Source organism: Colletes gigas, unplaced genomic scaffold (genome assembly GCF_013123115.1).
Source record: "Colletes gigas isolate AHSC1104 unplaced genomic scaffold, ASM1312311v1 Colletes_gigas_Sc00042, whole genome shotgun sequence".
Lineage (NCBI taxonomy): Eukaryota > Metazoa > Arthropoda > Insecta > Hymenoptera > Colletidae > Colletes > Colletes gigas.
The window spans coordinates 733,797-754,552 of NW_025106671.1; the positions used below are offsets into that span (position 1 = coordinate 733,797).

At 39.9% G+C, this 20,756-nt stretch overlaps 1 protein-coding gene across 2 annotated transcripts in view; it reads right to left on the reverse strand.

Annotated features, from left to right (window-relative positions):
- The window catches only part of LOC122402964 (polypyrimidine tract-binding protein 2), a 548,137-nt gene that overhangs the window by 469,902 nt on the left and 57,479 nt on the right, over nucleotides 1-20,756 (reverse strand). The window lies entirely within an intron of this gene.

Below are 20,756 nucleotides of genomic sequence, written 5' to 3' on the forward strand. Positions count from 1 at the left end.
TAAAAATGGCGGGACCTGTATTACTTTATTTCTCTTCTTGAATCGCTCGAGTGTTTTGGCACTAAGAATAAGAATAATAATATTTTACCTCGGGCCACAAAATAAGCAGATCTTCGTTCCGTGCGTTCCAAAAATCAAAATCGTACGTTCCACGGTCAAGGTGCCATCGGACTTCTTATATTCTCGTGTCGTGTACATAAATTTATTCCCCATTTCGTGACACCCGGTGTATACACGTGAACATGGTCGCATAGGCGAAAAGAATACGACTGAACAAGACGAGGAACCGAGAGGGCACGATGAGGGCCTGCGAAAGAATGGCCGAACGAGAAAGAGAGAAGATGGCACGAGAACGGTGGAGGGAGGCAAGGAGAAAGAGGAAAGGCGGGAGGGGAACGAACGAGAGACCTTGCACAGCGTGGCTCGAAGTCGCGTAGAAAACGCCGCTTTGTGTCGGGGTACCCTGCATAAGAGAGGAAGTACAGGTCTAAAGGAAAAGAAGGCCCTCGTGCGTCTCTGCTGCCGGCGATTCTCACACGTAAAGGTTTTTTCACACAGCTATTCACGTCTCGCTGGCGGACACTCGAAACTGCGCCCGGAGAAACAAAATGTCCGATGTCTTGCACGCGGGCTATTCTATTTCGCGAAATCAGCACGAACTTCTCACAAGTCGAACGTTGAAACATTTAGGGAACTCGGAGCCTGCACATCGGTGGCGATTCTCGCAGATTCTTTTCCACGATCGCCGTTTGGAAATTTAATGCGCGCGGTACGAATTTCTGTCACGCGTCCAATTTCGTTCGCGCGTGTTTAAAAACGCTCGTCGTTCAAGGAATTCCGAACGCTTAAATTTATCGAATGCTTCGCGGCTAACAAGCCACTTTTCAGCGAAGAAAAATTATATTTTTAAATTCACAGTACGCCTAACCTATCTTTCGCGCGTGACTCAAACCGAAGCCATACATATTTATTCCTGAATGTAAATGTGTTTTGTGATACAACACTAATGTTATGCCTGCTATTTGTTCTAATAGATATTTCAAGTCGAGCGTACTTCGCGAAGTGTACGTTGCTCGTAAAGTTCCATGGAATGTATATGTACATGACTTGCACCACTTTCATAATGGGTGATTCAGTCTCGAGCCGTATACGCAATGTGAACGGCTCTTAAGCCGTCGAGACGACCGGCACCGAAAAAAGAAATAACGCGTTACGCACCGCGACGTAAGAAAACTGCATTGCACGGTCTAAAATAAAAGACGAAACGACTATCCATCGTTTCTCGGTATTCCCGGCTATCGAATACCTCGAACGCGACGTACACGACGATTATGCTGGAAACTAATTTGTTAGAATCGCGCGCGGGTTACATAAAACCAGACAGCAACATTGATATTGCGCAATGGGTGATGCGAAATACACGTATTACAGACGATGGCCCCTACGAATATTCGAATTGCGTGAAGCTTTTGGTTGGGTATCGGTAAATTAAGGTAACGTCGAGCGACGTTCGGAAACAAAGGAACGATCTGTGGGGAAAGGGCATGCCGGTGAAGGGCACGGCCCTGAGACGCGCCTGCATGGGAACATACCCACAGGATCCTGCTCACCGCATACACAGAGGACGAGCCCAGGCCACCTTTTACGCGTAAACTCGTGCCGGTAGAGGTCGTGTTTGCGCACACACGGCGAACAGGTTTCTGGATGTCCTCCTGCGCTAGTGGCGCGCGGTATGATTGTCCTCGAGATGTGCTAAATTAGGACTAATGTACTGGGTGTCTCGCGATAAACAATGCAACGGCGAAGACAGTCCGTGGAAGAGTATTTAATTGAAGTACATAGAAGATAGGAAAAACCCCGGAAACGATGATTTGCAATGGATGAGAATAATTTCAAGGTCACTTTCATTTTCTGCTTTATTAGACGTACTTTTGTTTATGTAATGTTAGGTTATATGTTCGTACAGAGTTTTGTAGTACAACTTGAAGCTTGAAAATTCCGATTATCCTAATCGGAACTGAGGCAATTGCGGGATAGTTGGACTATGGTCGCATATGAAGTGATAAAAACGATATCGAATGTATTTTTTCTTTTCGGCCTATATTTCTGGGTCTCTGGAGACCCATTGCCATTTTTGTGTCACTCGCAATGTTATCAACAGGTTACAGATGTGAACATAGGAGGAAGTGAGATGGAAAATAAAATTACAGAAACATTTCTGACCATACGTTGTATTTTAGGTAAACTATTTTTTTTCTCGAAAACGCGTAGAAATTCGAAGGTATGTGTTTTCACCAAAAATAATTATAATTCACTCTCGCAAACGAAAATAATTTTTTCAGAATGATTTGAAATTTTTCAATTTTGTCGAATTTGTCAACCTTCAAGAATTTTTTTCTCGAAAACGCGTAGAAATTCGAAGGTATGCATTTTAACAAAAAATAATTGTTATCGATCCCCATAGTGAAAAATAATTTTTTCAGTATGATTTGAAATTTTTTATTTCGGCCTAAAATTTCACATCTTCTCGAATTTTTTTTTTGAAAATGCGTAGGATTTCGAGGGTATGTCTACTCACCAAAAATAATTTTCATTCATCCCCGCAAACGAAAATAATTTTTTCAGTTTGATTTGAAATTTTTCAATTTTACCGAAAAATTTATTCACTTTCCTGAATTTTTTTCTCGAAAATGCGTAGGATTTCGAGAATATGTGTTTTCACAAAAAATGATTGTAATTGTCCCCCGCAAATAAAAATAATTTTTTCAGAACGATTTGAAATTTTTCAATTTTGCCGAAAAATTTGTTCCCCTTTCTGAATTTTTTTCTCGAAAATGCGTTGAATTTCGAAGGTATGCCTATTCACCAAAAATAATTGTAATTAACCCCCACAACCAAAAATAATTTTTTCGTCACGATTTGAAATTTTTCAATTTTACCGAAAAATTTGCCTCCCTTTCTGAATTTTTTTCTCGAAAACGCGTAGAAATTCGAAGGTATGTCTATTCACCAAAAATAATTGTAATTAACCTCCACAACCAAAAATAATTTTTTCGTCACGATTTGAAAATTTTTAATTTTACCGAAAAATTGTTCTCCCTTTCTGAATTTTTTTCTCGAAAATGCGTTGAATTTCGAAGGTATGCCTATTCACCAAAAATAATTGTAATTAACCCCCACAACCAAAAATAATTTTTTTATAACGATTTAAAATTTCTTAATTTAGCCGAAAATTTTTGGATAAATTTTGTTTGTTTTCTATTAAATTACAAATGTTATCGTCAATTTCAGATCATCGAGCGTCACGAACTTACGAAACCATCTAATATGTTTCTATTTTGCAGTGAAATGAACTCTAATATCGTACTTGCCTAATTGCTTTCACGAATCAACGAAACACTTTTTATATTTTCCACGTTTTCGATGTGGTATTACGAAACCGTACTGGCACAGAATTTTATGTAATAACGCGATATCCCGGTCCGGTTGCATCGGTTTAACGATCGCCAGTAACAATACAGAAAAGTTTAATTAAACCAGAATGCCGTGTGCCTCCCATCGAGCTTTAATTACCGATAAATTGATAACATTATTACGGCATTAGCGTGCCGATGCAGAGCCTCTATTTTTATAATGCCGCGAAATCACGTGGCCCTATAGAGGCATCGATAATTCACTTATCGCGGATCACCGGAACCGAAAGAACCGAATAAAACTGTTATCCATTACGTATGTATAATGAAGTCGCGGTACACGCTCTAAATTACCATTTCGCGCTGGACGCGTCCCAAAATACACGTTATCGATGCGTCGTTCTCTACTCCGCCAACGGGCGTCCCGTAATAATTGAAAACCTCCCTCGAATCACTATGATTCACTCACCGAAACCAGAACCCTCCCAGAAGTTTGAAATTCGCGCCAATGAAGACCAAAATGGCGGAAATCGGGAGCAAAACCAACTCAGATTTTTCATTCGTTTCACGTTGAATTTACCAAATATGAGGTGTGTTATCTTTTTGTCACGATTTTCCACCGTATTTCCTTGCTTTCTTTCCATATAGGAACGGAGACAACGCTAAACCCCATAGAGTCCTCCCAGAAGTTTGAAATTCGCGCCAATGAAGACCAAAATGGCGGAAATCGGGAGCAAAACCAACTCAGATTTTTCATTCGTTTCACGTTGAATTTACCAAACACGAAGTGTGTTATCTTTTTGTCACGGTTTTCCACCATATTTCCATGCTTTCTTTCCGTATAGAAACGGAGACAGCGTTGAATCCCATAGAGTCCTCCCAGAAGTTTGAAATTCGCGCCAGTGAGTTCGAAAATGGCGAAAATCGGGAGCAAAACCAACTCAGATTTTTCATTCGTTTCACGTTGCATTCACCAAATATGAACAAGTAAATACGCAAACCTTTCCAGAAGAGTTATTTTCCACCGTATTTCCTTGGTTTCTTTCCGCGCGGGAACGGAGACAGCGCCGAATCCCATATCTCACCCGGTGAAACGCTAAACGCCGCTCTCAACGTGCGAATTAAGATTTATCGCGTACCCCGTTTGACCAAGAAGCCTTTTCACGCTGCACGGTAAAGTCACGGACGAAGACTTATGAGTTTTAACTACCAATAGACCCGGTAGGCTCGAGGTTGGGACGTTTCCTTATGGTCAGCGTGCAACGCCTTCGAGATTCGATCGAAATACGCGATGAAAAATCGTCTTTCCATCTGAACAAGGTGTGTGTGCTCTTTAAAGCACTTTGGACACCAAATTCTCGTGATTACATCCTTGGTTTTGCAGTATCAGTTGCAAGCTCATCTGCTAGTTGCAACACAAAACCTTCTCAGCAATAAGATCCAACCATTCATGCCAGCTAAATCTAAAATACTGAAGAACACTTGACGTGGCCATCTTTTTGGTCCTCATTCGATTCTATGTTTCTTTTTCATTTGGTCTGGGTTAGTTCTGCACCAAATTGAGGAATCCTTGAAAGACAGTGACGATGTTGTTAAATAGGTTGCTTTTGACTCCTTCAATTACTTCTTCAAAAGTCATTAATAAAATGCAACACGAAATAGGGATTGTTAAATAAGATGATGGAACCTTCTGAGAGATCGTATTGACTTCGTTAGTTCTAGCTTTGAGATAGTATTTGGGTGACTGTCCAGAGGTATTTTTGGTGTCGAGAGGCTGAAGGGCCCAGAGAATGGAAAATTAATCGGAATTAAATAATCGGATTCTCCCACGTTGACTAAGAAGGTCGATACCTAAGGGAGACGAGGCACAAGGCTCGCCATCGGCCATAATCGTCTCCTTCCTCTTTCTCTTTTCGCTTTTAACACTCCCCTTCGCTCCGTCCGTTCCTACGGTATGCACCATCTGCTATCCGTCTGCCGGTTAATTAATTGAGCAGCTTGTCCTTCCCTCCACTTACATTTCGCTCTTCTTCCTCCGCGTCTCGTCAGCAGGCATCGCGATAATAATAAATTCAGAACGGCGAAACGGTCCTCGACGGTCACCGGACCGACCCTGCTAAAACATCGATCTTCTATGATAACCCATTAATTACGCCAACGCGGAATGTCGTTTCGCAGGTCGCGCGAATGATATATACTCTTCGGGGACGATGGTTGGAAAATTGGCTGCCACTTTCGATTCGACAGGCGTTAATGCTCCCGTGTACCTCCTTTACTTCGTTCGCCAGGAGTTGCTCCAGAAGTTGGAGATGCTGAGGATGATGAGTACCCATTGAAGGGCTCTGGTGAGCAATTTTAAATTAAAAATAACGTTGGATCCACCTGGCTGACCCTGTAAACATTGCTTGTTGAAAGAATGGAAGGGAGATACTGCTAATACATTAATAGATAGAGTTGCTCCAGATACTTGGAGACATTGACGATGATGAGTACCCATTGAAGGGCTCTGGTGAGTAATTTTAAATTTAAAATAACGTTCGATCTACCTGGCTGACCTAGAAAACTTGTTAAAAGAGTGGAATTGAGATACTGCTAATACATCAACAGATAGAGTTGCTTTAGAGCTTGGAGATGTTGACGATGACGAGTACCCATTGAAGGACTCTAGTAAAAATAACGTTCAATCCACCTGGTTGACCTAGAAAGCTTGTTGAAAGAGTGGAATTGAGATACTGTTAATACATTAACAGATAGAGTTGCTCCAGAGCTTGGAGACATTGACGATGATGAGTACCCATTGAAGGGCTCTGATGAGCAATTTTAAATTAAAAATAACGTTGGATCCACCTGGCTGACCCAGAAAACATTGCTTGTTGAAAGAATGGAAGGGAGATACTGCTAATACATTAATAGATAGAGTTGCTCCAGATACTTGGAGACATTGACGATGATGAGTACCCATTGAAGGGCTCTGGTGAGTAATTTTAAATTTAAAATAACGTTCGATCTACCTGGCTGACCTAGAAAACTTGTTAAAAGAGTGGAATTGAGATACTGCTAATACATCAACAGATAGAGTTGCTCTAGAGCTTGGAGATGTTGACGATGACGAGTACCCATTGAAGGACTCTAGTAAAAATAACGTTCAATCCTCCTGGTTGACCTAGAAAGCTTGTTGAAAGAGTGGAATTGAGATACTGTTAATACATTAACAGATAGAGTTGCTCCAGAGCTTGGAGACATCGACGATGATGAGTAGCCATTGAAGGGCTCTGGTGAGCAATTTTAAATTAAAAATAACGTTTGATCCACCTGGCTGACCCTGAAAACATTGCTTGTTAAAAGAGTGGAATTGAGATACTGCTAATACATCAACAGATAGAGTTGCTTTAGAGCTTGGAGATGTTGACGATGACGAGTACCCATTGAAGGACTCTAGTAAAAATAACGTTCAATCCACCTGGTTGACCTAGAAAGCTTGTTAAAAGAGTGGAATTGAGATACTGCTAATACATCAACAGATAGAGTTGCTTTAGAGCTTGGAGATGTTGACGATGACGAGTACCCATTGAAGGACTCTAGTAAAAATAACGTTCAATCCACCTGGTTGACCTAGAAAGCTTGTTAAAAGAGTGGAATTGAGATACTGCTAATACATCAACAGATAAAGTTGCTCTAGAGCTTGGAGATGTTGACGATGACGAGTACCCATTGAAGGACTCTAGTAAAAATAACGTTCAATCCACCTGGTTGACCTAGAAAGCTTGTTGAAAGAGTGGAATTGAGATACTGTTAATACATTAACAGATAGAGTTACTCCAGAGCTTGAGTATGATGAGTAATTTTAATTTGATGCAACCTGGCTAGCCTAGAAAACTTGTTAAAAGAGTGGAATGGAGATACTGCTAACACGTTAACAGAGACACAAGTTATCTCTTAAACGGTCCCCCCAGAGTATCGTCCTCCCACTTTCCAATTAATCGGTTCATTGGAAACTTTGTTCGCCCGATCAATGACCCCCGACAGCTTGATTAGATGACAAGTTTAATACTCCAGATTCAGTTAACTGTTGGCCAAGTATCGGGAGTGTCTGCGCTCGAGGAACTTAAGAATTTTAAGACGGAGGATTCTGGATACAAAACCCTTCGAAAGATCGACGATAAATCTCATGTGGATCAAAAACGTGACGTCGCTTATGGCGTCGTTTCGAATGAGCTATGAACCCTGCGCTAAAGAGCAGTCCGCGGGCATGAGGGACATCCGCAATTAGGTACATAAATCGCGAGGGAGCGTCCAGCGAACGTATTCCGCAAACGAATTCGCGTTAATTGCCGCGGACAAGGCGATCGTGGAGTCCGAAGCGATAGCAAGTTAATTAACCACGGTGTCAAACCTTGTCGCCCCGGCGCGACTTGTTGCGGACCAGCTTTTCATTCTTCTTCACGCTGCCCGTCTCGTTCTCTCTTCCGCGGGGCGTGTGCCTGTTGTCCGACTGTACCCACGCCAACGGTGCACGGGTCTGGGCTCGCGGCCAACTTTTGCAGGCTTCGCACCGTTGGATGTTTGACTTCCCAATAACAGTTCCGCCAAAAGTTCGCGACATTTAAGCAGCGATCATACGGCCGCCCTCGCCTCTCGTCTCTTTCCCATCTGGCTGGACGTTTTTCTGCTTTTCTGGCACCCTCCCCGGGGGCACTCTGGCCCAAGACAGCGACAGAATTCGATTTAGAGCTCTTTATTGGCGATTTTTTTATACTGGGTACTGGGACACAAGCAAAATGATGATTGTGTCTGGAAATTTGTATTTTTTGTTAGGTTTTTTATGCAGCAGTGATGCGGTTACTTTTGCAGAGATAGCTGGAGGAGTAATGTAATGAATTTTAGGTTTGTTTTTGTTATTGTTTTTGTAAAATTGGAATAATTTTGTATTAGGGATATTTTCACTAATAACAATTACAATTGCTGGGGTTGTTGAGGTATTAAAGGGATCTATAATCTGTTTACCAAGTCCAAATTCGTTTATAGTAGAGTTTCGATTATCCGGGCACCCGGTTATCCGGAATTTCCGAATAATGTTGACGTCGATATTAAACAGTTGAATAAGGCGTAGGAATTTTATATATTTTATTTATTATTAATGAATTGTATTGCAACATTACCCATGGCAGGGTTTTTTAAAAATCAAATATAAATTTTAAAGAAAAATCGACAGAGGGTAGTCCCCCTTTTTGGCGAAAAAAAAAAAGATTTCAAATCGTTTAAAAAAAAATATTTTCGTCTGCAGGGGTCAATTACGATCATTTTTGGTGATCAGTCATACCCTTGAAATCCTAACCATTTTCGAGAAAAAAATTGAGGAAGCTGCCTAAATTTTTCGGCGAAAATGAAAAATTTCAAATCATTCTAAAAAAATTACTTTTAGCTATAGGGGTCAATTACAAGCATTTTTGGTCATTACACATACCCTCGAAATCCTACGCACTTTCGAGAAAAAAATTCATGAAAGTGTCTAAATTTTTCTAGGAAAAAAAAAATTCCAAATCATTCCAAAAAAATTACGTTTCCCTATAGGGATCAATTACAAGCAATTTTGGTCATTACACATACCCCAGAAATCCTACCCACTTTCGAGAAAAAAATTCAAGAAAGTTACCTAAATTTTTCGACGAAACCAAAAAATATCAAATCGTTCCAAAAAAATTATTTTCAATTACTGTGATCAATTACAATCATTTTTAGTGAATACACATACCTCCATAATCCTACGCTCTTACGAGACAAAAATTCTTTAACGAAAATATAATATGTGGCCATTAATGTTGTATACCAAAGTTTAACCAAAGTTTCAACTATTGTGACAATATTATTTCTTTTGTCGCTTTACATTGACTTCTAATATCATTAAATTATAAATAAAACAGTATAGAAGCCATAAAATATATTTTTTCATAACAATTTAAAAAATACCTCAAGTGTCTAGTGTTAGGGGAACTCCCACTGTACTTAAAATCCCTAAAAATTGAAAGAAGTGTCCCGTGGACGGAGGAACGATTTCCGGCCGCGTATCTTCCGTGGATCATCGTTGCCATAGGCACGATCGTTCTCTGTACGAGTTCAAGTGTCCCCTGGCCGCATGTTTATTCAACGCACGGCCGTTCATTACCCACATGACAATATTGGTTGATGGGAATTGCTTGTATCCCGTGATACGCACCATTTGATATGCGGGCTCTTGTGCTGCCCGTTGCGATGCCGTGCGAGGCTTTCATCGCGTGTGCGTGCGACGCGATATTTGACGTCGTTCACATATATTTTTCCATGGCACGATAGTCCCCATCTGGGCTGGTAATTACAAGGGACTCCAGATACAATGTTACTTATTTTTTATATTTTTTTTTTATACCTCAAGAAATGCTAGCAATTACGTACCAGACACCATCATAGTCACATGTGGGCTGGGAATTATTAGGGACTCAAAATACAATATTATTTATTTTTATTTAGAAATGCTAGAAATTATGTGTCATATAATTTGCAAAGGAAATGTGGAAACTAGAAGGAGGTCAAATAGTCGAGATACAATATTATTTATTTTTTATTTTTTTTTTTTTTATATATATCAAGAAATGCAAGAAATTATGTGCCATACACCATCATACCATAGTCACATATGGGCTGGGAATTATTAAGGACTCAAGATACAATGTTTATTTATTTTTTATATTTTTTTGTTTTTATTTAGAAATGCAAGAAATGATGTGTCATGTATGATACAATAATCACACCTTGATTGGGAATTATAAAGATTTCAATTTACAAAATTATTTATTTTACATTTTCTTTTTTTATTTAAAAATTCAAGAATCATTATGTGTCACATAATTAGCAAAGGAAACGTGAAAACTTGGATGTCAAACAGTAGGAACTGAGATTCTATTTCATACGTGGTCGAGGATCGTGTAATATAGTCACCTCACGCGATGAATTATCTCGCTAAAGGTGATCTAATAATTTCCATGGCAACGTTTGGCAGCCCACTTAGTAGTAACTTTGATCTCAAGCGAAGCATCTGTTATGATCTTACCTGCTATACGTCCGTGCCTACATAATCGAGATTAATGACACATCGACGATGACAGACCGCTTGATTAGTTTCCAATATGGCGGCCAAATGCGGTCCACGGATGTCAAACATCGAATCAATCGTCTTCGATCGCCCATCTTACGTTCCTTTCGACTCGCGCGGAATAATTCCGAAAATTTCAAGCGATAAAACCGGAATAGCCAGTTGGCTCGAAAGGGGGTTATCGGTTTTTATTTCGAACTGAGCTCGGAGCCACGTATGCAGAACTGATCGGGGTCCTGGAATCCCGGGAATCTCGAAATTCGAGATAATACCGGTTCTCCGATCCTAGACGAAACTCCATTGTCAATCGAGATCTCATTTCAAACGAAATTCGCGGAAAAAACCGGGAATCTCGAATAGAAACCCTCATCTTCCATAACGCTCAGGTGCCTGGAGATCCTCGAATGTACGTCGATTTCATTTGTAAAGTGTTTTCGGAGCTATATTGATATAAAATAGACGCTTCAAGCTGATGTTTGCATTCTCAAATTGTCTAGATTTTAGTGAAAGTTAACCTTCTCTAGACTATATTAACACAAAATGAACGCTTGAGGCATCGTTTGCTCCTCCAAATCGTGGAAAGTTAGCTGTGCACTGTCGAGTTTCCCTTTTATGTGCCTTTTGAGGAAGAATGAGCTAGTTAGATAGTGAGGAGTGAGCTACGAAGAGGTGAGCTAGCTAGGCTACCAAGGGATGAGCTAGCTAGGCTACCAAAGGGTAAGCTAGCTAGGCTACCAAGAGGTGAGCTGGCTAAGTGTAGGCTTAGATTGCACCCAGGTACAAATAGACATGCATAGAGACTAGTCACCTTTAACCAGGTCTTCCACACCGAAATTTGTGTCTTCTACCCCAACCAATATCATTTGCACAGTGTTTTCCCTGGGCTACAACAAAGTAGACCCTTCAAGCTATCATTTGTACCCCCCCATTGTCTAGATTTTACTGAAAGTTGACCGTCCAAATTGTGTAAAATGCTTTCTAGACTACAAAATAAACGCTTCAAGCTATCTTTTGCTCCTCCAAATCGTGAAAGCGAACCGTACACTGTCGAGTTTCCGTTTTACGTGCTTCCGCGGAAGAATGAATCACGCCTGCGAGGGGGGGAGGGCCAAAGTGTAGGCGAAGATTGTACCCAGGTACGAATAGACATGCATAGAGACTAGTCACCTTCAACCAGGTCTTCCACACCGAAATTTGTGTCTTCTACTCCAACCAATATCATTTGCACAGTGTTTCCCTGGGCTACAACAAAGTAGACCCTTCAAGCTATCATTTGTACCCCCCCATTGTCTAGATTTTACTGAAAGTTGACCGTCCAAATTGTGTAAAATGCTTTCTAGACTACAAAATAAACGCTTCAAGCTATCTTTTGCTCCTCCAAATCGTGAAAGCGAACCGTACACTGTCGAGTTTCCGTTTTACGTGCTTCCGCGGAAGAATGAATCACGCCTGCGAGGGGGGGGGGAGGGCCAAAGTGTAGGCGAAGATTGCACCCAGGTACGAATAGATATGCATAGAGGGTGGCCGCGGTTGACCGGGTTTTGCACAGCGAAATTTGCATTGAACGATGCGGATACGTCGACGCGGGTCAACGCGTGCGGAGCATCTAGGTGCATGCACGGCCGCGCGCATCAGTTCACCCACACGCGTGACCAATCCCGCGCTGGTATAAATAGGCAGCGGGCGTGGAAAATTATGCGAACGATGGCAATCGAAACGACGAATTTACGACGAACGTGCGATTTTTGATCGCTGCGATTAATTTCGCCGGGCCACGTCCCTCTCGATGCGTTCGAAAGAGCTTCGCGATTCGCCCAGATTTTCCAAAGGAAATTATGTAAGGTAACGGTAACGATGCTTCGAGCTATGTTTATTAGAAGAAGAATTGGCAGAGCAAAGTTGACAATGCTCTTCGAGTATCTTCGAATTTTCAGCTCGATAAACTTCGATGATTTGTAGCTACTTCTTGCGTAAGAAGATTATTATATTTTATTGTCCTGGCTGCAATATAAGTTAGGGGATTTCAGAAGGTATTCTTATTTATAACTTTTATTTTTAGTTACAATGTTTTAATTTTTTGCTATTTGCAGGTGCTTCGAATGTGTTTTTCACGGCGTTCTTTTGTCCAGAATTAATGCAATGGACAACTTCTGGAGCCTTTATTCTGTGATAACAGAGTTAATTAAATTAATGGATCGCGTTCTGGGCGATCGTATCGTGAACCCTGGCTTTCGAAGTCCTTAACATAGTGCTGGCAATCGATTCGTGCAACCAGCAGCCGCAGGCGAGACCTTATTAGCGAATTCACTATGATAATCGAAAAATTAATTCTGAAGTTAAAACGTTGATGGAAATGAATTTAGATGGAATTTGTGAATTTTAAGAAGGTTACGAAAATAAGTACAGAAACAAATTTTTGTTTGAAAGGTGTGAAATTTGTCGACAAAATTAAAAAATTTCAAACGCTACTAAAAAAATTATATTTAGTTACTAGGTTCAATTACAAACATTTTTTGTCATTAGACATAATCCCGAAATCCTACGCACTTTCGAGAAAAAAATTATTTACCGTAAAACTAATGTGAGGCCAGAAAACCCCCTAAAACTAGCCCAATTTTCAAACGGCCATAACTTCTAGAATAGTAAAGGTACTTCATTGAAATTTTTTTCTGAGACAGAGACCATTGGTACCTACAAAAAAGTATTAAACAACTTTTCTGTAGAGCGTCACACAAATTTATTAAAAATGAAAAACAAACATCGACAGGGGGTAATCCCCCTTTTCGGCGAAAAAAAGAGACTTGAAATCGTTCTGGAAAAATTATTTTCGGTTGCAGAGGTGGAGTACAATCATTTTTGGTCATTAGATATAGTCCCAAAATCTTACTCACTTTCGAGAAAAAAATTCGAGAAGATATGAAATGTTTAACAAAATTAAAAAATTTCAAATCCTTCTAAAAAAATTATTTTCGCTTGAGGGGGTTAATTACAATCATTTTTAGTCATTAGATATACCCTCGAATTTCTACCCAGTTTCGAGAAAAAAATTCGAGAAGATATGAACTTTTCGACAAAATTAAAAAATTTCAAATCCTTCTAGAAAAATTATTTTCGCTTCAGGGGGTTAATTACAATCATTTATGGTCATTAGACATACCCTCGAAATCCAACCCAGTTTCGAGAAAAAAATTCGAGAAGATATGAAATTTTTCGACAAAATTAAAAAATTTCAAATCCTTCTAGAAAAATTATTTTCGCTTCAGGGGGTTAATTACAATCATTTTTGGTGAATAGGCATATCCCCGAAATCCCACGCATTTTCGAGAAAAAAAATCAGAAATGAGGATAAATTTTTTGGCAAAATTAAAAAACTTCAAATCATACTAAAAAAATTATTTTCGTTTACGGAGGTAAATTACAATTATTTTTTGTGAAAACACATACCCTCAAAATCCTACCCATTTTCGAGAAAAAAATTCATGAAGGTGGCCAAATTTTTCGATAAAACTAAAAAATTTCAAATTGTCTGGAAAAATTATTTATGATTGTGAATACACATAAAATTTTTCCCAGGATAAAAAATTTTACTTTTACGACACAAATGTAAATGACAATAGTGCTGTATAATATAAAAACTGTTATTATTTAATTATCTTTTACGAAAAGTATCAAAAGTACTCAGCGTGCTATCTTTGACTACGAAACGACGTAGGTCAGTTTACCTGAAATTCAACATTTGTCTTTTTTACGAGGACATCAACAGCAGGGGCAGGATTCGCCCGAAAACCGGTTCCCACTAACGACAATCGAGACAACAGGATGGAGGTGTCGTTTCGAATCAATCAAGCTCGCGATCTAACAGAGCGCGATCGGTCGACCCCGTAACCACGAAAACGAAACTTTCGCGGACAGTTTAATGGCAATATCATTATTGCAACCGGTCGTTATTCACTCCAACAAAACTGCGCGCCACGATACATTAATCTCCTGGGGCAATGCATCACAGGAGCGCAGTGCTTTCCCCGTGAAACGTGGCCGGCTGCATGTACAGAGTGTAACGCCTAAATGATGCATTCCCTATACCTAAGGATACCGAGGATTCGACTCGCCAATAAGGTGATTTTCGAGAGGAGCCTTTTCTCCCTTGGATCGTTAGGTTCCACAAGGGTTGTTCGATAAATCAAGATCACCGAGGGGAAACCGTGGCCACATTTATTTCGAGAGCCAAACCTGGCACCGAAAGTTACCAGGTTCGCCTCTAATGTTACTCCCCCTAGACCAAAGCAGTCTATTGGCAGGGGAGATTTTATCTTCTTTTTAGAAATTCACTCCTCTCTAAGTTTTTTTATTTCTATTATTTTCATTATTTTACTCCTTAGGTGTGTATGAAGCTCTTTTACTCTTGGAGGAAGGTCCTAGGAAGGCAGAGAAGAGGAGTAGTCACGCGAATATATAGGAATGGAAGGCCAGTCAATCGCTTGTGAGAAAGACAAGAGCGCCGTAGCCCCCTGGTGGCTGACCAAGAAACCACTTCTATGTTTCACACTGGATGTATGCAGTTCTTTAGGTTTCTCCCTATAAACTTGCATTTACTATGTTAAATTAGTGTCTATATATATATATCATTTTATATTTTTTCTCGTTAGATTTCGTGGTTCAAAAACCTCTTGAATATAAACTCTTCACCAGATGGCTATTAAGTAGTTGATCGAGGAGCATATATATAGGAATGGAAGGTCGGTCAATCGCTTGTGAGAAAGACAAGAGCCCCACAGCCCCCTGGTGGCGACTCCGCGAGGTGGCGCCACTGTTGTCCTTCACAGCAACTCCCTAGTGGCCTTCCAAACGAACATTTAGAATCTACTCACCGCGTTAATACCGATTTTACATACACGGTGACCATAATATTACGCTCGTTAGAATCGAAAAACGTGAAAGGCTATTATCTAGGTATATCATCGCGTTATGAATTCACGTAACGTTCCCCGGTGAAAAAAATGATACGCCACTTACCAAACATCCTGCAAGTTGCAAAAAGCGTGCACAAGAGACCGCGGAAGTTGTTGCTTTAACGTATATTTCACTTTCGTGCAACGAAACGCCCTGAGCGGCTTTCGTCTTTTTGCCTCCCAAGCGGATCTGCAACTTAAGACCGCCTTTACGCAAAATTAAAGGGATATCCGGCGTGCTTTGGAGGTTTCGAAACCGCCGGGCAACTTCAAGCCCCGCCAAAGGGTTTCCGTTTCGCCCTTTTTATTCCCCGCCGTTTCTCTTTCTACCGGTTAATTTCACCTTCAGGAAACAGAGAACCAAAACGCGTCGCGCGACTCGCGGGAGAAAAAACTTGATACCCGCTCCGTGAGTAGGTAGATAATTGTTAATTCCTTTGATGGTAACTTCGGGCGGAAAATGTCTTCGCGATGGTGATTAATAATTAATGGTACTTTGGTACTGAAACTGCATTATAATGCTGCACCGGGCTCATTAAATATGGATGATTCCGGGTTAATGAGTTCCGAAAGATATTCCTGTTTTTAGTTTTCTACCTTTTAAATATTCCCTGTTCTCTATCGTTAATTAACGATTTTATTTATCGTTCGACATGTCCATCTTTCCTTGGAAACGAAATGGGTAATTGTGATAAATTTTATAAGTTATATCGTTATATAATATTTTCCTACTTTATTTTCCCCCTTTTTATCATTCTTTTTACGTTGTAAATAATAGTTTTAATAACGAAATTCAACAAGAATTAATTTAAATTTGGCGTAGCAAGCGCCATCTAGTTAAGTCCCCAGTTTTAGTTAATTTCTAGTTAGTTTTAGTTAGTTTAAGTAAGACCCAAGTCAGTAGTTGGTAGTATTACCACTGTTCGACGCATATTCAAAGCTAGAAATAAGAAAGCAGCAGTGTTTTTCTTAAATAAAGGCTTCAGTTAACACAACAATAGAGTTGAACTTTATATCTGAAGACTCTATCAGCACTATCCATCACAAATTGTTTAATTGTGGAGTTCTCCGTGTCACAGCGCTTCAGACAGGATCCGCGCGATGGCGACACTGTACACGCGCGAGCTCGCTGCGTCTTTCGCTCGCACGCGACGCGTTCGTTAGCACGTTTCCACGCGTATCGCGACAGCCTTTGTTTCAATAAAAGTTTTGTTCCGCTATGCTCGGTGATGTTGCTTGTAACCGTCTCCTGTCCATTATCCATCCTACTACATGCAGTCCCATACACTCATGGCGGTAATTTAACGTAAGTTGGAAATGAAATTGACACAATGTACGAAGTAAACGAACGCGGCCATCTTGAATATGTCGTTTACATTCCATAGCAGGAGGAAACAGTTGTTCCATTTTGGAACGACAAGTATTACGAGATGCTTTCTTTTCAGATTTTAAGGTTAGTTTTTTTGAATGATATGAGATGCATTGCAACGAATATGAAATTGAAGTCTCATCGAAACGTGTCTTCCCATTTTACAGTTAATATGAACGAGGGGAAACACCGTAAGAAACATGGATAGTAATGAATAAATGAATGAAGGTGGATTATCAGCGGCGAAATCTCCCAAAGGATTGCCCTCGGTCCTATTAAGACGGAGCTAATGAACGAAAACTATAATGGAATCTGGTGGAAATTAAGTTCACCGCGTGGAGAGTTAACGTGTACATAAAATATGCAGACAGCCAGTTTCCAGAGGGTTCCTTCGCGGCTGCGGCGCTCGGGGAAATTAATCATCCAGCCTGGGTAACCAGTGTTTGTCTTCTTTCCGTTTCCGGGCGTATCACGTCCAGTGGAAAGAAGTAACCGCAGAGAAATCTTGCAATGATTATGCAATGACGACAAAATGAAGACAAACGTCGTCTCTTTCTGTCAAGATCCCACACCCGCCGTACAGGGAAGATATACAGGGTGTTTGGTCACTACCGGCGAAAAATTTTAATGGAAGATTCTGGAGACCAAAATAAGACGAAAATCGAGAATATAAATTTCTTGACTGAGGCTTCCTTAAAAAGTTACTAAAAAATTTCAAAAATTATTTTCGGTTGCGGGGGTCAATTACAATCATTTTTGGTGAATACACATATCTCCAAAATCCCACGCATTTTCGAGAAAAAAATTCATGAAGCTGGACACATTTTTCGGTAAAATTGAAAAATTTCAAATCGTTCTGAAAAAATTATTTTCGTTTTCGGGGGTGAATGACAATTATTTTTGGTGAATAGGCATACCCTCGAAATTTCACGCATTTTCGAGAAAAAAATTCAGAAAGGGGGACAAATTTTTTGGCAAAATTAAAAAATTTCAGATCACACTAAAAAAATTATATTTAATTACTAGACTCAATTACAAGCATTTTTGGTCATTGGACATATCCCCGAATTCCTACCCATTTTCTAGAAAAAAATTCGTGAATGTGCTGAAATTATTCGGCAAAAAAAGAATTTTTCGAATCGTTCTAAAAAAATTATTTTCAGTTGTGAGAATCGTTTTCCATCATTTTTGGTCATTACACACATCCTCGAATTCCTACGCACTTTCGAGAAAAAAATTCGAGTATGTACTGAAATTTTTGGACGAAATTCAAAAATTTCAAATCATACTAAAAAAATTATATTTAATTGCTGGGCTCAATTACAAGCATTTTTGGTCATTAGACATACCCCCGAAATCCTACGCACTTTCGAGAAAAAAATTCTTTACCGAAAAACTAATGTGAGGCCAGAAAAACCCCCTAAAACTAGTCCAATTTTCAAACGGCCATAACTCCTAGAATAGTAAAGTTACTTCATTGAAATTTTTTTCTGAGACAGAGCCCATTGGTGTCTACAAAAAAGTATTAGACAATTTTTCTGTTAAGCGACCAACAAATTTATGAAAAATGATAAACAAACATTGACAGAGGGTAGTCCCCTTTTTCGGCCAAAAAAAAAAGATTTCAAATCGCTCTGAAAAAATTATTTTCGGTTGCGGGGGTCAATTACAATAATTTTTGATTAATAGACATACCCTCGAAATCCTACCCATTTTCTAGAAAAAAATTCGAGAAAATGAGAAATTTTTCATCAAAATTAAAAAATTTCAAATCGTTCTGGAAAAATTATTTTCCGTTGCGGGGGTCAATTACAATAATTTTTGGTGAACAGACATACCCCCGAAATTCTACCCACTTTCTAAAAAAAAATTAAAAACAGGCGGAACTATAAACGTTAATAACTTTTTAACGAAGCCTCCATCAACAAATTGATATTCTTGATTTTCGTCTTATTTTGGCCTCTAGAATCCTCCGTTACAATTTTTTCCATTGAATTTTTCTCGAAAATTTTTTGTTCGATTATTTTAGGCTTTTAAAATTTTTAAACTGGCCAACGAAGGAATCGCTACCCCCCAGTTTATAATTAAACGACAAGTCGGGGGGAGACAACCGGCCGACAAAGACGTATCTCGCTCGGAAACATTCCCGCGATATTACGTTTTCGTTGGAAAGAAAAAGCAACTTATTTTCCGGTCTTATAACGATCTCGGATCTATTGTTTTGCAAGACGTTTAATTCAACGCCTCGGGGCGGTAAGGTAATTAATGACGGGACAAAAGCAAAGAACTGCAAAGCGATTTCCATCTTAAACGATATATTACATCTGCCACTCAAACAACTAACAAAGAGAATATTGCTTTTTCCTTTATGGTTGATGATAATATAAAGAGCTACAATGTTTGAAGAAAATTAGCAAACGTCGGGTCTGTGTCCGATCTGCTTTGTAGTCGACGAAAACGTTAAGGATTTCAGGTCCGCGTCGGATACAGGCTCTTCTATCTCCCGTATTTTCTTCCACGTCTGAACCATCAAGAATAATTAACAACTATTCATTTCGAACAATCTGGCGGCCATTAACGTACGGTAGGACCTCGATTGACCTGGGCAGTCAATCGGAAGAGGGCGCTGCGCTAGGAAAGAATAATAACTCCGCGTGGCCAACTTCCAGTGTAAATACTAATTCTGCAATAAACGTGTAATTTCGTTCGGCGAGAAAACTTTCAATTCGCGGGTTTATGGTAGAGAGGAGCCCGTTGGAACATTCTTCATTGGATTTTGCACGTCCCTTTGAAGAATGTTACCTAACGGATAGTGTTACCCTGCCTCTAAACGAACAGAACGGCGGAACGTCTGTTTCTCGTTGCATCGATGATCACAAAGCGGACAACAAAGAGAAACAAGATAAAACTTCGAGTCGCATATTTTTTCAACCTGAGCATGGTGGTACAAAGAGAATCTACAATACCGTATTGTACCTGGGCCAGTCGCAAACGGACACGAGGAAAAACAACGTGACGGATACTCGAAACGAAACAACCAGGACGAGGGGGGGGGATCTGAAGGACAGACGGGTGCCGCACAGAGCCCACGGTAGCCCCCGTTGATCGACGATTTGCATAGACAAATAAGTTCGGGCTCTGATGAGCTGCGTCGCCGATATTTACCTAGCAGTCGAATAATCGTTTTCGAAGCGATTTCAAACTACGCGCTGGAATGTGTAAGTGTAAACACGCGCAAGTGCCTTTCGAATTCATTTGCGACCAATTCGCGTCGTCGGTGTCGATTTACAGCGGGCCCCCCCCCGGAATTTTCGCTTTAAAATCTGTTTTCTGGGCTGGTCGATGTAATGGGAAAGAGAACAAACTTTTAGCAGCGTTATCATCGCGATTATGTATTTTGCAATTGGGTAGAGAACTAGGCCGCCATGTTTGTTATTTGTATTGGCGGAGGGGACTTTCTCCTTTTGGGAGATGAATGAAGTTTATTATTCGGGTTAAGTAGGTGTAATAGTGTCATTCTATGAGAATAGCATCGCCTGTGTTATGATAGAGCTCTATAAAGAAGAAGTACTAACTTGTGAACTAACCTAAAAGACAACTTGGTGGATAACAGCACAACTAAGAACTTTCTACAATATTTGGCAAGGCTATACCATAGGCTACAATTTACGTGAGTCGCTAATAATCAGCAAAGAGGTCAAACAACGAAATAAAAAACAAAAATGTTATTCTAAGCTAGGAATATTTTTAGTAACTTTTGTATTGGCGCAGAGAACTTTCTTGTTTCTTTTTGAAGATGAATCAAGTTTATTATTCGTGTTAACTAGGTGTAACAGTGTCATTCTACGAGAAGAGTATTGCCTGTGTCGCAATAGAGCTCTACAAAGAAGAACTATCAA